This window comes from Dendropsophus ebraccatus, chromosome 8 (assembly GCF_027789765.1).
Source record: "Dendropsophus ebraccatus isolate aDenEbr1 chromosome 8, aDenEbr1.pat, whole genome shotgun sequence".
Classification (NCBI taxonomy): domain Eukaryota; kingdom Metazoa; phylum Chordata; class Amphibia; order Anura; family Hylidae; genus Dendropsophus; species Dendropsophus ebraccatus.
In genome coordinates this window covers 57,964,970-57,979,383 of record NC_091461.1, presented here as the reverse complement: position 1 = coordinate 57,979,383, position 14,414 = coordinate 57,964,970, and the positions used below count along the sequence as shown (strand labels likewise).

The following is a 14,414-nucleotide window of genomic DNA, read 5'->3' as shown; positions in this document are numbered from 1 at the left end:
TATCGCTCACTCCGCTCGGCTCTGCTATATCGCTCACTCCGCTCGGCTCTGCTATATCGCTCACTCCGCTCGGCTCCGCTCGGCTCTGCTATATCGCTCACTCCGCTCGGCTCTGCTATATCGCTCACTCCGCTCGGCTCTGCTATGCCGCTCACTCCGCTCAACTCTGCTATGCCGTTTACTCAACTCTGCTATACCTTGTGGATATCAGCTCTGCTACATCATGTACCAATCAAACGTAAGCATTGCATGATGGGAGATGTAATTTTCTGTCCGGCTGGATATAGTTGGATGTTGGATATAGTTCAGCTTTTTAAAAAACTTGTAACTATGGAACGGAAGCAGCTAAAAAGACAGGAGACGGCTCAAAATTCTCAGGGGGACTTGGTGAGTAAGACTAGCTAGGTTTGGGAGCATTTTTTTTTTTTTAGCTCTTGGGAGGAATACCCCTTTAACCCCTTTTTAACCAAGCTGTCACATGGAGGGAGATAGATTGCTTTCAAGGTAAATACTAGACTAGTAATAATTAATTTTTTTTATAACCTTACTGTCCCTTAAAATATTCTAATATTACTTCAATATTTAGCAACCATATTCCAGGTGCACAAATACTGTAAGTTCCCGGGACAGGGTTTTTTCTCCGCGTGGAATGAATTGCTGTAAAGTTTCACATTTTTAACTGGAAATCATCTTGGCAAAATTCCAGGGTCAAAACATTTCTATTGTTCAACTTGTTTAACAAAGTTATCAGTTTCCGAGTTTGGAAGCTTCACATTCAATTCCTGATCCCGCTTTATTAAATGCCAATGGCGTCATAAGAGGATGTATCTATGAAAACAGTACAAGACAGTATAAATACTTAGATCCTCTGACCCTGTTGGAAATTAATGTAAGCTATGGTGTTTTCTTGCTACTGAGGAATCTATTTTGAAGTAAAACCTTTTTAGGCCGTTCACAGGGTGTCTCTTTGTCTGGAACTTAAAGGGGTATTCTCATCACAACTAACATAGTTATACTTGTAGGACTTTTCATATTTGCCAATTTATTTAGCAATTGTGCCTTCTTCTCCTGATATGGCGCTATGTTATCTCTGCCTGCTCAGCGCATTGAAAGTGCCATTGTTACCAGATAATACATGGTGCCTAGTTAACCTGCCAGTAGTTGTAATGTTATGGCTGATGACTGAATACATTTACCGATAGTCTGTGTCTGTCCTTGTACAAGGAGAAGATCCTTAAAGAATTATTCAGTATAATAGGGGGAAAAAAAACTTTATATAAATGAAATAAAATGAATGCTTATTTCCAGACAATTGAACCAAATCTTTTCAGGGTATATGTCATCTTACGTGTACAATAAAGCTGTTACATTTGTTAAGGCTTCCTCCCACACTGATTGTCACTGATAAATTCATAATTTTCTTCCCAGCATGCCTTGTTTTTCAGCTTGTTAAAAATAAAACCTAGGAATTTAATTCTAAACTTAGCCTGCCAGATACATCCCTGATGGCCAAACATTTGGTTAGGGCATATTCACACATGGCAGGAAGAGATGCAGTGAGCGGCACTCCAATGTAGTGGTGAAGAGAAAGGCTTGTTTCTTTCCCAAACCTGAGGAAGGCTCTATAGTAGAGTCGAAACGTTGCACGATTAATGGGTGCATAAATGAGCCTTTCTTTTTACCACTACATCGGAGTGCTGCCTATTGCATTTCTTATTCTATATGAAGATGTGAGATACTGACTGCGAGTGGCTACCAGAAACAGACCGTTTGGTGATTATATTGTTCACTGCCGTAGCTGTTAGACAGATGCCTCATGACCTAGAAACTGCAGTCTATATAGATACCGTGTTTCCCTAAAAATAAGACTGTGCCTTATATCCCCCCCCCCCCCCCCCCCCCCGAAAAAAAGGCACTACGTCTTATTTTCAGGGGATGTCTTATTTCTCACCGGCGGGTGAACTGCGTGAGGTGGGTCAGTGGCGTGATGACATATGGCGGCATGCGTTGGGAGGTGCAGAGGACGTGGGGGTCATGGGATTAGGAGAGGGGCCATGGGATTAGGTGAGGTAGGAGTGGCCTTACTTTCAGGGGGTGCCTTTTTTCGGGGAGGTGCCTTAGTTTAGACGAGAGGTAGAGTAGCTTAGGTGTCTTATTTTAGGAGGGCGTCTTATTTTCGGGGAAACACAGTATATATTATTATTATCTTGGCATGAAGTTATTATGCTTTCTATCTAAATATTGAGGTCACCTTGTTGTGTCCTGTACATATAGGTTAGTTTTTTAGTTTTTTTTGGCAGGTTGTGCGATTTGTTTGTTGATAGCAATAAAGTTCTGACCTCCAGTAAACCTACATTAGTATATGAAGTGCTCATAGAGCAATGAAAGTAAACATGAAATTGCCTTATTCCCATGCTCCAAGTAACCACTAGATAGCAGGCTGGTCCTAATAGATATGTATTAGGCCATCCTAGGAAACTTTGAACCTATGGTTCGAGCTAGTGTTCCCATTTAGTAGTTGAATTGCTTGGTTTGGGGTTTTTTCAGTGTACCTTTTACATTAAAAAATAAACAACTTTTGATATATTCTAGAGACATGTCAGAAGATTTGATTGGTTAAGCTGTTGGTGTTCAGACCCCCACTGATTGTTAAAGCAGGTAAAGCTAAGTGCTTCACTCCCCAACCTAGTGCGACCTCCACCTCGCTTCAGAAAAATGTCTCTGTAGACTTATAATGGATCCTGTCAACTGAAGCTAGACAGAAAATATATTGAGCCAGGGGGTGGAAGTGCTTGGCTGAGCGCTTCTCCTGACCCTCAAAGTATTAGTGGGGTTCGGATCGTTCAGCAAAATGACGAACACCTGCAACAGCGGTAGCAGAGTGGAGTGAGTTATATTTTGTTATTTTAGCACCCTAGCAGACTGTCATCTCTTTAACGAAAGTGCCTGACGTCCACTGACAGAATAGACTCACAAAGTAGAATGTCACATTAGTTCTTGTTGACAAGAAACAAATATTGGTGAGCAGAATTGCTGAACTGATAGTAATAATACATTCGTAAATAGTAATTTATGGTAAGTCCATAGGTCTCGGCATAATTATGTTTATTACCTTCACATTTACATTTTACCGGCAGCTCCGAGAACCAGTTAAAAATTGATGCCTTTTTAGTGAATGACATGCTACAGGAAAACAATATTATACAATGCCCTTTCATAAGGTGATTTTAGGCCACCTACGCAAAGAAAATAAATCCAGAGTATGTACATATTATAAATCTCATTAAGCTGCATTCATAGATATGTTTACAATGCTGAACATAAAGATGAAAGAGAGGTCTTTACACAAGTAGCTGCACACGGGTATGGGTTGGATGAAAGTTTTTAAGGGTATGTTCACACTGAGCAAATGTGGCAGTATTTTGCGGCAGAACTCTCTGCCGTGGAATCCCGCCTGCCTCAATGTCAAACAGTGTCTCTATGGGAGGGCTCACGCACCTCCGCTCAAAGAATTGACATGTTAGTTCGTTGAGCAGAGAGCTGAGGGGCGCAAGCCCTCCTATAAACACGCGAATTTACACTGTGGCAGGCGGGATTCCACAGTTAAGGTTTCTGCCGCGGAATTCAGCCACATTTGCTCAGTGTGAATGTACCCTAAGGATCAGTTGCACAAGGCGGTTATGAGTCAAAAGGTTGTTCTCCAGCCGATTGCTTCTTTTTGACAGGATACATAATGCTCGTACGCCAGCCACACATTGCCTTGTGTAATAGGCCAATTAATAATAAAAGTAAAGGGCCGCACAAATGATCCAGCTATTGTTCATGCAGCCCTGTGTGCATGATAGCAGAGCTATCTCATATGCTTGTTAAATGAGCACCAGTTTACTTGGCCCTTTGGCACATCTTATACCACTCAAACAGTACTGAATTTATTACAATAACCAGACAGTGAGAATTAATTGAGTGTGCCCATCTGAGGGATATGCCATGTCATGCCATAATTAGAACCTCTTACTCCCTTCTCCAAGACTTCCCTCATGCTGCACCAGTCCTCTGGAATACCCTACCCAAAGACATAACTCATTCCCAACACTCAGTTTCATGTGTGCCCTGAAGACTCAACTCTAGACATACTTATAATAATCCCTGAATAATGTTTCCCCGTCTGCTCTCCCCTCACCTTCCACTGTATATCAGGCGGGTGATGGCTCTCCCCACACACACTCTGCGAGAATTCAGGGCAATAGACTGTAATTGTACTCAGTATACCAACGGATTTTGCTGCAAAGTCGCAGCGTGAAATCCACTGTGAATGCGGTACGTGAGCCAGGTAGAGGTTAAAAAGAATGAAACTTCTGCAGAAGCATAACGCACTACTTACCTATCTATTCCAGTTAGGGGGTTAGGGTCACTCAGGGCATTGGGGGATCCAGACAAGCCTCCTGTGACATCACGCCCTGCCCCCTCTCTGCATCATCAGCCTGTCCTCAGCAAACACACACAATGTGAGACCGAGACATTGAAGATTAGTCTCCTAAGGGGGGATAGCAGAAGGAGCAGGAGACAATGTGAATTGGCACAGGGGCCGTTTTTTTTTCACTTCCTGGCTTTCTATCAGCTACCAGTGTGGCAGAACTGTACAGATATGGTAATACATTGTATAGACACATCTATATAACTTTTAATGTACTTTTAATAGAAAACAAGTTTTTCTTATCCGGAGTTCCCCTTTAAAATGTATTTAAAGCCGGACTGTCACACACCTGTAAGGAGCTCAGTTGAGCTGTATAGTAATGTGATGCATCTTACATTTGATGACTAGGCTCAATGTATATCTGTAGCTCTGGGCATTGGCTAAGCAGTAGTGGAAGATTGCCAGATTCGCCTTATTGGTCTGCTGTAGCTGTAAAACCAGCTTAACAGGCTTCTGAAATGGATGCAGTTGACTGGTTTCATGTAAAGCTGTCAGATTTAATATTTTCCTTTAAAGCCCTGTTAACATCACATGTTGAGTCTACGTGGATCATGTATGTTGGGGGGATTTCTTGCGAGACCTCTAACAGAAGACTACATTGTATGCTACCATTGTAAAAATAAATTTCTACTGGACTCCCTTTTGTATAAAATAGTTTACTATGGTATTCAGTACTGCAATTACAAAAAAAAAGTATACCAATGCATACTAGCCCATTGAGTAAAAAAAGCCTAAGGCTATGTTCCCACACAGTATTTTTGCTCAGCAGTTTGCAACCAAAACCAGGAAATGACTGAAGCCACAGAAAGGCTATGCTCACACACTGTTGAAATTGGGTGGATGGCCGTCATTAAATGGCAAATAATTGCAGTTGTTTTAAAACAGCGGCTGTTATTTGCCACTAAATGACGGTCATCCGCCCAATTTCAATAGTGTGGGAACATAGCCATTCTGTGTTTTCAGTCCACTCCTGGTTTTGGTTGCAAAATACTGCCCAAAATATTGTGTGGGAATATAGCCTACAGGTGTATTTGAAAATGGTGACCACAGACTTATTAGAACACTGAGAAATATGGGCTGTGATCTGATCAAAGTTTCCCTTCCACTAATGTTTAATAAATTTCACCTTTTCCCAGGTCACACAGTGTAATTAATATCGAGTAGTAATTGGGTAGTTTAATGCTGCGTTTACACGGAACGATTATCGCGCAAATTTGCACGATAACGATCGAATTCGAGCGATAATCGTACGTATAAACGCTGCGAACGATCAAACGACGAACGAGAAATCGTTCATTTTGATCTTACAACATGTTCTAAAATCGTCGTTCGCAAAAAATACGCATATCGTTCCGTGTAAACAGTCGTTCACCAATTTTTCCTATGTGCGAGATAGGCTTAAATGATCGCAAAACGAATTTTCCGTACGATATATCGTACCGTCTAAACGCTGACCGTTATGAAAAAAAAAATTGTTACTCCGACATCGTTAATCGTACGATCGGGCCAATTATCGTTTCGTCTAAATGCAGCATAATGCATTACTGTTTTAGTTAAAGTAACTGAACATGTAATGTTTTACTTGACTACTTAACTAGTGGGAGTTGTTGGCTAGGAAAGTGGCCTCATTAGCTGTACACAGTCACTATTGCTACTCTTCTTACTTGCTCACACCTGATTAGCAAGGAGAACAGCGCCCCCTAGTATTGCTGTGAGCAGTGTTCGAGTCATCTATAGAGCAGCTTTATAATGCGGGAGGGTCAGTAAATGCATAGATTATTTGTGCATTGTTATATATTATCTCGTCTTATTACAATGCAGCTGAGTAATAAAATCCAATAGTTGCTTGGTTATTGTTTAATGTCAGCCAAGGAGAGTTCTGAGGTCATTATATATTTTTCTTTTTTTTTTTTTTTTTTTACTTACGCAGGCAAAAGTAGTTTGTATAAAGCCATTCATCAGCACATTTAAGGGTCTGGCTGACATGATAAAAGATAAAAATAAACAACTGATTCAGTATCCATTAACCTTTACGTTTCAGGATCCACATTATCGGAATTGTACAGGATTGCCGGTTTTCTCGATAGAAGTAAATATTTACATACAGAAAAACAAACATTGGGTCTCATTTGATCAAATTGCCTGACAGAAGAAGGGACTAGCATCTTCAAAGTGTCACTGTTGTTATAACTTCAAAATCTAAATCAACAGTAGATGTGATTATAAAGCAAGTTTGCAATTTACATTCATTATTTATTTATTTTTAGTTATCATAGAAAACACGGCACTTCCTGTTTTCTGTTTCAAAAAACAGGATACAGTCAGAAAACAGGAAGTCCTGTGTATCTCAGGCCATCTGAGCGCTCACAGAGAGAAGGCAGTCATGTGATTGATGGACATATTGAGCCGTGACTCTGTACTGGCCAGAATTCCTGGGTTTAGTCAGAAAATTTTCAGTTCAGCTTTGTTTTACAGCTTGATAACAACAAAAAATAATGAATGTAAATTGCAAGCTTGCTTTATATCACATGTACTGTTGATTTAGATTTTAAAAGTTATAATGACAGTGGCACTTTAATTTCTCCAGCAATTTTCTGCAAATACATTCATTTGGCATATTTGACTCCATCTTCTAGTATGCCATCCTGCTGTAAAAGCAGTGGTCTGGCTGGTGTGTGATATATATATATATATATATATATATATATATATATATATATATATATCTATCTATCCGGTACACATATTTCTATATTATAAAGCCAGACCACTGCTTTTGTACATGTGCTATCAGTTTCCAGGACTGCATGAACAATACATTGATCGTTCATGCAGCCCAGGCACTCCATTTCTCATGCTGTGTAAAGTCACTGCAAGCCGCTTGTTTGTGGTCTCCGCAGACAAAAAAAAGTTTTGGTCTAAAAGGACCCTTATGGTGTGTTTACACCGAGAGATTTATCAAACAGATTGTAGAAGCCAAAGCCAGGAACATACTATAAACAGTTAACAGGTTATAAAGGAAAGGCTAAGATTTCTCCTCTTTTAAGATTCATTCCTGGCTTTGACTTCAAAAATCTTTCAGATAAATCTCTTTGTGTAAACACACCATTGGTTTCTGCATCTCTCTCTTTCTGTCTCTGAACTCTCTTCCCCTCCCCCCTCAATAGATTGTATGGGCAGCATGCAGTGTGCTTAGTGAGCTGCTAGCCAGCCCTTTAAACACAGGATAGAACTGTGGGGCTTGATAAAAGGAGAAAGAAGCATTTTTCTTTAACAGGAATGTTTCTTATATTCACTTGTACTATAGATTTATGCAAAGTTTGTTGAAATGACATTGTCTGCATAAGTACAGTGGTACCTTGGTTTAAGAGTAACTTGGATTAAGAGCGTTTTGCAAGAAGAGCTCACAGTTTTTCAAGATTGTAACTTGGTTTAAGAGCTCCCTGTACTGAGGGGGAGGTGGCAGGTATGGTCTACACTGCAGTACTGTAGTGTGACCCAGGAAGTCTCCCTCACTTTCCAAATCATAAAAGATCCACTTCAGGCTGGGGCTTGCATCAGGGGACAGGACTGTGGAGGTAATCTCTTCATAGCTGTAACCCCTTTTTCCCTGGCTAGAGAGTGCTGCATTTTGTGCCCACATCTGCCCTGCTCATTCCTTCATGCTCTCTGCAGTCTCTTTCAGTCCTTGTGTTTCCAATCCTCTCCATTCTTGCTATAATGTGCCTTCACTTACACTTAGCTATACACACTGCTGCTATAATGTGCCTGCACTTAGTCAGCTATACAGACTGCTGCTATACACTGCCATTCACACTGCTGTATAGAAAAGTTACTGTCACTGTCCTCCTGTACAGCTCTGTGATTCCCACTTCCTGATTGGTCCATGCTGAACACACACCCCATTCCCCATTGCTGTCATGTGACCACACAGACCTCTGACAGCAGCCCTGCTTCTCTATTTTATCCTCTTGTACTACGCTACTGCATTATGGGGATCTGAAACCTGTACCTACAAACCGCTGTTTTTTTTTCCCCATTTTTATGCGCTTACTATACATTGTACTATACATTGTACTCCACATGCTGATTACTATACTGTATAGTAAGGTATAATATCATATGTTCATCTGTTTCTAAATGTTTGTTTCATCTGTTCTACATGTTATTCAGAATAAAAAAAATCATTATTTTTGAGCTTTGGAACCAATTGTCTGCATTTCTATGACTTCTTATGGGAAAGTGTGCTTTGGTTTAAGAGTGGATTTGGATTACAACCACGGTCCCAGAATGAATTATGCTCGTAATCCAAGGCACTACGGTATTTAGTTTTTTTTGTTATGCCATGTTTGGCTGGCATGAAAGAGACAGTTCTGTTCTAATCTACTTCTGCTATTTCCCTACCAATTGGTTGTTACACCTCGTTGCTTTTCTTTGTTATGGCACTGTATATACATGCTACATAGACAGAGGTTAAGCAGTTTATCTAATTCTGGATGGTTACATGCCAGCTTTGTTGGATCTATGCCCTTAAAAAAATAAATACAAAAAAACATTTTGGGAATGAAGTGTTTTTTATTCCCTTTGTGTTGCTCTACATGCCCCAGTACGCATATTTTTCCCAGTCTCTTTGCCAACAGACTTAATTAGTTGGCATAGGAAATAATATTTCTCACTGTAATGATTCAATACAACTACCTGTTGTTCTTAGATTGTTACTTTATCTGCAGTGTGTACAATTAATGAGAGGGTTTGCATATGGAAATGAAGGGGACACGTGATGCGCTTTTGAACCTGCAGATTCCCAAGAGCACTTTTAAAATGTAAACCTTTTGGCAATTAAAATTATGTTCTTAATGGAGGTTAATTGCATGCACCGCCGAAACAAAGCGTTGCTTCTAACTCTACATCTGTATTTGATCTCACTTGAACGTTTAAAGTTCCATTCTTGCTTTGTTTTAGAAGAACAAATGGGTAAGGGATATGTGTGAGTGACAAAGACTGAAGTTCTGATTCTCTCAGCATGTGCTATTAGGTATTGGAAAAACAAATTGCTTGGTGATATATGCCACCACATTGCTCCAAGAATGAATCAAACTGCTTTACAAAAAAGTTTTTTTTTCTACTACCATTTTGGATTATACAGCTTTTGTGTAGACCTATGTGTCTTCATGGTAAGAAACTACCTAAACCCTGTGTGTAGTTTGATCCTGCAGTCATGTAGTGCACGGTCTAAAAAGAATCGGCTGAGAGATGCCCCTTGGGCCAGACTACAATCACAGGATTTGTTTGTAGTCTGTAGTCACGGAGACACTTGCATTAGTAATATTTTGCATAGTTAGAAGTAATATCCTTCTTGCCAATGGTATCACATTAAAGGGGTTATCCAGTGCTAAAAAAACATGGCCACTTTCTTTCAGAGACTACACGACTCTTGTCTCCAGTTCAGGTGTGGTTTGCAATTAGGCTCCATTCACTTCAATGAAACTGAGCAGCAAAACCCTGTCCAAGCTGGAGACAAGAGTGAGGCTGTCTCTGGAAGAAAGTGGCCATGTTTTTCTAGCGCTGGATAACCCCTTTAAGGCCATGTTCACACTTGGTTTAACAGTGTCTGGTACTATGCATTGCAATCAGAATCTGTTCTGTACTAAAAAAGGAGGGCGTGTAAACATAGCTTAAAGGAAACCTGTTAAACTTCAGGCAGCATGAAACAGGAACAGGCTACCTTAGTACAGTGGTTTTCGACTCTCTCTGAAATGAGTGACCAGAGACATCCCAGTCCTGCCAAGCTTGATTGTTAAATATATCCCTGTAAGTCAAGTCTTGTGGGGCAAGGAAAAGCCAGAGGGGGCTGATGTTTAAACTGTGAGTGAGTCCTAGTTTGATGGTGTCTGTGTTTTGGGCCGCATGAAACTGATGACAGATTTATTATAGGTGCTTTGTATTACCAGAATACTAAGGTAACTTTTTGCATAGGCAGTTTAATTTTTTTTTTATTCAACTCAGTTTATTTATTTATTTCTTTTGTATTATATTCCCAAGGACGTCCGTAAAGGGGTATTCCCATAATTTAATGTCATGAACTATCTCTAGGTTATGCCACAACTTTTTATTGTCTCTGGGACCTCTTGCAAAAACAAAAGGATATTTCTGGAAAAAAAAAAAAAGCTCCAAGCTCCATTTAAGTGAGGCAGTGTCGCAGTTCCTTCCAAAGCAGGTGGCTGAGAATGTCCATTTAAAGAGTTAACACCTTTATTCTACATGGAGGTTTAGACAGTAAGACCCGCATCGGTTATTTAAGAAAGGGATATTCTAATGAAATGGCATCACTTAGGAATAGTTTACAAAGAAATAAAATCTCCAGTACTTATCAACTGCTATATGTCCTTAACATGAACTGTAGAGAGCAGTAGCAAATTTCCATAGAAAACCTCTCCTGCTATCCAGACTGGAAAGAATAAGTCACTTTCTGCAGGACATACAGTAGATGATGAGTACTGGAAGACTTGAGATTTGTTAATAGAAGTAAATTACAAATCTCTAGCACTTTCTGGCACCAGTTGAAAATATTTTTTGCTGAACTATCCTTTAATAGCACGGCTCCCCACAAAACCTGAGAGGCTATGCTTTATTTATCAGCCCTTTACGCTGACATCTAGTGGCCAGTTTGAAAACTACAATATTCCATTATTTTTGCATGGATGAAAGAAAACAAAAATGTCGGAAAAGGGATTTTAGAAGATTTCCGATCTGTAGTGCTTTGTCATTTGTATATTTAAATTCTATAGCTCTGATAAATGACACAAGTAAAAATAAGCAACCTTTACTTTCAGAAAACAAACTATAAAAGAATGCAAACCAAAAAAAGAAAAAAGGGCTGGACACATCATATAAGTGCACACCACAATTGTAAAGTATCAAAAAATATGAATTTTATTAAACAATTAATCAAACACCAGACACATAGTTAAAAACATCTAAAAAGTTCCATTAAGGAACACAATAATGATCAAGGTAGACCCACATACACAAATAAAGAGTGGGTCTATACCCTACAGGGGGCTAAATGCACATAATAGTGCAACCATGACCGTAGCTGCCGCAAATCACAACGAATAACAGAAAACAAAACACATCCATGCATGAATAATGAAATCGAGAAAAATCAATATAAGAGGATATTACAATGAATAATTACAGATGATCTCCCAAAATAACAAATACAGATTAAACAGAAAACAACAATTACCCTGTTGCCCGCGAACAGGCTAGGGCCACACTAGCAACTCAGAAAATTCAAACGGTCATGGAGTAATCACCCCTGGAAAGTCTCCACGCGTATCGTCACTCTCCGGTGACTTCGTCAGGAGTGAAGATCCAAGTCCGGTGTATTCATATATACTATCACAAATCAATATATTTAAATAAATAATTACTAATAGCTGTAATCTAACAGCCCCATAGTTTACCTGACGGTGTGAGTATGGTGCAGCCCGTTGTCAACATGGCCGCTGGTGGCGTGTGTATGTCTCCTCTGCGCATGATCAGTCAAAATCAGTGTCGTCACGCGAACATCTTGGTCACGTGTCCGATACGTCATCATGCTGGCGCATGCGCGAGGACTTAGGATAATAGAGCCGACTTAAAGAAGTGGTTAATTCAGAAATAGAGTGTATATTTTTTTATTTTTATGTGATATTGACATTCACCCTTCTTTATCACGGATTGATTTGAGTGGGGTATTCATATTTTTCAATTTTTTAATTTTTAATTTTTTGTATTGTGTTTTATATTAATTTCATGTATTGCAGTATGGTATTGTCATTTCCCATATCTATTGGAATATCTCTGTATATCATCAGGGTATACCCCCCCTTTTTTAACAATACAATATATAGTTGGTATATAGATTGATACATCCTCTTGGTCTGGAGCGCATATGTTCTTGTCTTATGGTCCGGATTTTCTTCTAACCATCATTATTTAAATCTGTGTGGGTTTATTCTTAGTCATTCTTATTTCGCGTATATACCAACATCATGACGTATCGGACACGTGACCTGATGGATCACGTGACGACACTGAAATTCTTGGGCTGTGCGCGGGTAAGTTTCATTTCATTTAGGCTTGTCTTCCATACATCATGGGGTCCGGAATATACATATATATTCACTCATTAATTTCATTTTGCTTGTGTCATGATCCCAATTTCCACTGTACACTCTATTTCTGAATTAACCACTTCTTTAAGTCGGCTCTATTATCCTAAGTCCTCGCGCATGCGCCAGCATGATGACGTATCGGACACGTGACCAAGATGTTCGCGTGACGACACTGATTTTGACTGATCATGCGCAGAGGAGACATACACACGCCACCAGCGGCCATGTTGACAACGGGCTGCACCATACTCACACCGTCAGGTAAACTATGGGGCTGGTAGATTACAGCTATTAGTAATTATTTATTTAAATATATTGATTTGTGATAGTATATATGAATACACCAGACTTGGATCTTCACTCCTGACGAAGTCATCGGAGAGTGACGATACACGTGGAGACTTTCCAGGGGTGATTACTCCATGACCGTTGGAATTTTCTGAGTTGCTAGTGTGGCCCTAGCCTGTTCGCGGGCAACAGGGTATTTGTTATTTTCTGTTTAATCTGTATTTGTTATTTTGGGAGATCATCTGTAATTATTCATTGTAATATCCTCTTATATTGATTTTTCTCGATTTCATTATTCATGCATGGATGTGTTTTGTTTTCTGTTATTCGTTGTGATTTGCGGCAGCTACGGTCATGGTTGCACTATTATGTGCATTTAGCCCCCTGTAGGGTATAGACCCACTCTTTATTTGTGTATGTGGGTCTACCTTGATCATTATTGTGTTCCTTAATGGAACTTTTTAGATGTTTTTAACTATGTGTCTGGTGTTTGATTAATTGTTTAATAAAATTCATATTTTTTGATACTTTACAATTGTGGTGTGCACTTATATGATGTGTCCAGCCCTTTTTTCTTTTTTTGGTTTGCATTTTATCTACTCTGGACATATAGTAGCACCCCTTTGCTGACATTTTGGGTAGAGCCTCCAAATTTGTTTGTTCAGAAACTATAAAAGAATGAAGCCGACAAATGCATTGTCTTTGACGAGTTAGTCCCCTTGTACAATAGAAGTCATGAAGTGTCATAAGCAATGAAAGACTGGGAAATTGAGTTGCCAAATGATGACCTGAGATTTTGTTAAAAAAAAATCAAAGGTTGCAGAGTTGAGATTTTAGCAGTTCCACAGCTTTGACAGTGAAATCTTCAATTATAACAAGGACGAAACATTCCCAGTTACAGGTCATGTACTCTGCTGCGTTAAAACCACAAGTGTTTAAATGATCGAAGAAGCTAAATCCAGCGACATTCCTGGCTGACATTTCTATTAAAAGAATAGGGAAAAGGGAAAAGTTGTAAGCTCAAAAAAGTTTCTGTGTGCTATGTCACCCTACAGAACCCAGATTGCTAAGATCTGTGCACTGGGATAGCAGAGAGGTTTCTTGACACTAAAGGACGCTTGCTGAAAAGGTCATTTCTAGCTGTATAGCACTGAATTTGATAGCGTTCTGCTAGCGACTGGCATCATTATAAGAGTACGGTGTAATGCTGATCGCTGGTGTCACATCCTTCTCAAGGATTGTCCCATTGAAGTAAGAATGGAAATGTTACTATACAACTTATAAACTAAAAGTAACTGTATACAGATATATATTTAGAATGGAGACATCCTATTCTAGATCACTGGGTTCTAATAATATGATAGGATTTCATAAAAAGCAAGTGACCTATAACAGCCAATCATAATGCTGCTTTATAAAGGTACAGTCTTCACAAAACTTGTGACTTAAAAAGTTTTCATTGGTGCTAGTCCATGTGCCATATTGATCTT

At 39.4% G+C, this 14,414-nt stretch overlaps 1 protein-coding gene across 4 annotated transcripts in view; it reads left to right on the top strand.

The window, feature by feature from the left end:
- Positions 1-14,414, top strand: part of MARCHF8 (membrane associated ring-CH-type finger 8) — a 177,672-nt gene that overhangs the window by 140,069 nt on the left and 23,189 nt on the right. The gene's annotated exons all lie outside the window — the stretch shown is intronic.